The sequence below is a fragment of the Merops nubicus genome, unplaced genomic scaffold, assembly GCF_000691845.1.
Source record: "Merops nubicus isolate BGI_N331 unplaced genomic scaffold, ASM69184v1 scaffold29070, whole genome shotgun sequence".
NCBI classification, from domain to species: Eukaryota; Metazoa; Chordata; class Aves; order Coraciiformes; family Meropidae; genus Merops; species Merops nubicus.
In genome coordinates this window covers 1,465-4,393 of record NW_008585406.1, presented here as the reverse complement: position 1 = coordinate 4,393, position 2,929 = coordinate 1,465, and the positions used below count along the sequence as shown (strand labels likewise).

The 2,929-nt window shown below is 52.2% G+C and overlaps 1 protein-coding gene across 1 annotated transcript in view; it reads left to right on the top strand.

The window, feature by feature from the left end:
• Nucleotides 1-2,929, top strand: part of SPATS2 (spermatogenesis associated, serine-rich 2) — a gene marked incomplete at both ends in the record, with an annotated part of 8,991 nt that overhangs the window by 5,316 nt on the left and 746 nt on the right. The gene's annotated exons all lie outside the window — the stretch shown is intronic.

The following is a 2,929-nucleotide window of genomic DNA, read 5'->3' as shown; positions in this document are numbered from 1 at the left end:
ATGTGATGTTCTGAGGGCCTCGCACCAGAGACACTGGCTGTCTTGGCTGCTTGAATCTATTACTGAGAAATTGTTCTTGGTTATACAAATATTATTGCTTTTGGGTAAAGAAAGAGTCATCAGAAGTGGCACAGAGAGTTCTCCCTGCCCGAAGTGAGGAAGGTTTGACAAGGAGCTAAAATGCTGTGATCACAAGGGAAGGATGTGAGGCGGTGCTTGGCAGACTTGCAGGCCTGGGTCAGAAACTGCATCTGAGAAGAGTCTGTGGCCTCAGGGGCTGGAGTGGTCAGTGGAGAGGACACAGGGCACTGGGTTCTGAAGAATTTGGGACATTGGGAGCCAGGTTCTGAAGCCTTTTAGACGTAGGGAGCTGGGTTCCAAGGCCTTTTGGACGATGTGAGCTGGATTCCAAAGCCTTTGGGATGTCAGGAGCTGGGTTCTGAAGCCTTTGGGAAGTTTGGAGCAGGGTTCTGAACCCTTTGGGATGTAGGGAGCCAGGTTTCGAAGCCTTTGGGATATTAGGAGCTGGGTTCTGAAGCCTTTGGGAAGTTTGGAGCAGGGTTCTGAAGCCTTTGAGGATGTCAGGAGCTGGGTTCTGAAGCCTTTAGGACGTTGGGAGCCAGCTTCCAAAGCCTTTGGGATGTCAAGAGCTGGGTTCTGAAGCCTTTCAGCAGACTCAGCTCTTGTGTGGACTTCTTCTTGCACTCCTACTTGTGTTGAGCTTTCCCTCTGGGAAGAGCTCTCCTGAACACTGCCCTGTACCCAAATCCAGCATCTGCTAAAAACACCAAGAAAACTGGTTATGGGTGATTTTTAGACTCCCCTGAGGAGACTGGACCAGGCTGAGGGGTGGGGTTAAAGGTGTCCATGGGCCCTGACCTCCCCTTTGATCATCTCTGAGCTCCCAGCACCTCCCCATCTGCTGGAGGAGCTGCAGCGTGAGGAGATTTAACCTGTCAACGGCCAAGGGATTCGTAGCCTTAAGTCAAGTTTGGCTTTATTAATATCATTTCTTACTTTGCTAGTGGCTTAGAGGCGACCCTGATCCAGCCTTATCTCCCTCTACAGCAGGTTTCTGTGGCAAAGTTGTTTTGTCAGCCTCTCTAAACACCGACAACATCTATAAAACCCTCTCCCTGGCAGGGAAAACATCCTTCTTAACCTGCCTGCTTCTGTCAGAGCAAACTCCTCGCCCTGGGACTGACGTTAGCACCTCTAAAACTCCTGCGTCACGTCCCAGAAGGTGAAAGACCCAAGTCCTGGGTGGCAGCAGGACACAGGGTTCTGTGATCCCTGCCTGGCCCAGGGCCACCAGGAGCCTCCCTGGGCAAACGCCGAGTGGCAGCCAAGGAAAGATCCATTTCCCTCTTCCCCCGAGTGCCACCCTGAGCCTGGGTGTAAATGATACCTTCACTTTTGGTTTGTTTTCCCCATTTTTTTTATTTTTTCTGGTTTGTTTCTTCCAGCTCCACGACCCAGGGAATAATTAGTGTCTTTTTAAATCCCTACAACACAAGGCAGGATCCGATAGTTTAATCCTCTCCCTGAACTGCTTCTCCAGCTGGCTTCCTACCAACGGAAAAACCTGGTTTCAGAGCAGGTTTGTTCAACTGAAACAGGATATTTAAGCAGCAGAGCTTGGGCTGGTTTAACTTCTGCCTGTCAAGGCTGCCCTGCGGATGTCCTGTTAACCAGGGAGGCTTCCTGGAGTTCCTGACCTTCATCTTTTCTGGCAGACAATGCGCTGGGGTTAAACCTATTCCTGTAGGTAGGTGAGGATGAGGAAGGAGACCCCATGTCAGGTCTCTGAAATCCACCCTGTTTGAGTGGCAGGTGTAGCAGGAGCTGCTTTTGGCTGCCTGTTTTGGGAGGATTTGCTCCTCTGGGTTGGAGCTGGTCAGATAAACCTGGGCTAGGGAAGCAGAATAGTCATAAATTTCCTGAATCATTTATCTGCTGCCAGGGAGGAAGAACCCTGGAGCCTTTGTGAGCGGTGCCGAGACACGTTTGGGGCAGGGCTGAGATTTCTCTCCATAGCTCTTCTTAAATCCCCTTTTTTTGAGCCTTTCTGGCAGGATCTCATCCCAGGTCAAGAGACAGGGATCCAGCAGGGAGGAATGGAGTTAGTCTGAGGAGCTGGAGGATCCCTGAGGGCTGCTGGGGGTCTCATTAGCACCATCTCCCTGCGCTCGGGGGGGTGCCCGACCTGGGGCCCCCGCCGTGCTCCGAGCAGGAACAATTCCCCCCCGGGAAAGGCAGACAGACAGAGTGATAAATCAACAGAAGAAGCCAAAATGTCAAAGCTGCTGTTGAGAGGGAATTTAACTGGCTCTGCCTCAGCCCTGTGACGTGTGAGGAGCCGGCGGCGGGGCTTTGAGTTTGCCACCCGGCCGCTCGGCGCTTTCCCTTCCAGCTGCTTGCTAAAATAAATACTCTTCTCATTTTCAAACCCAACCTTTCTCCCTCAAAAAAAAAACCCCTCTGTGGTCGGTGTTGAAGGGCCGAGCCTGCTGCTAGCTGTCCGAGCAGCGTTTGTCATGCAAAGGACAGAGAGAGAGAGAGAGAGAGCTCTGCTTTTGACATTCAGAAAGCAGGACCCCGTTAATAGGTGGGATGGCAAACGCTGGACAAAAGAAACCTCGGCAGGGAGGTTCTTCCTGGCAAAGAGCAGAGCTGCCAGCAGCTCCTGCCCCTCTCCAGAGCGGTGTTTCCATCCCTGTTGTGTTGTAACTCGGTCTGAGCAGCGTTTTGGGGAGTCCTCTGGGTGCTTGGCAGCTGGATTTGGACTTTTCAGTGAATTTGAGCGCTGTGGTTCTGCTGGTGCCCGGGGGAATTGTGGTTTCATGGCAACAGAAGCAAACCTGGAGCCTCCCTGTGAGCAGAGAGAGGTGCCCAAAAACCCCTCAGAGCAGAGAGAGGTGCCCAAAAA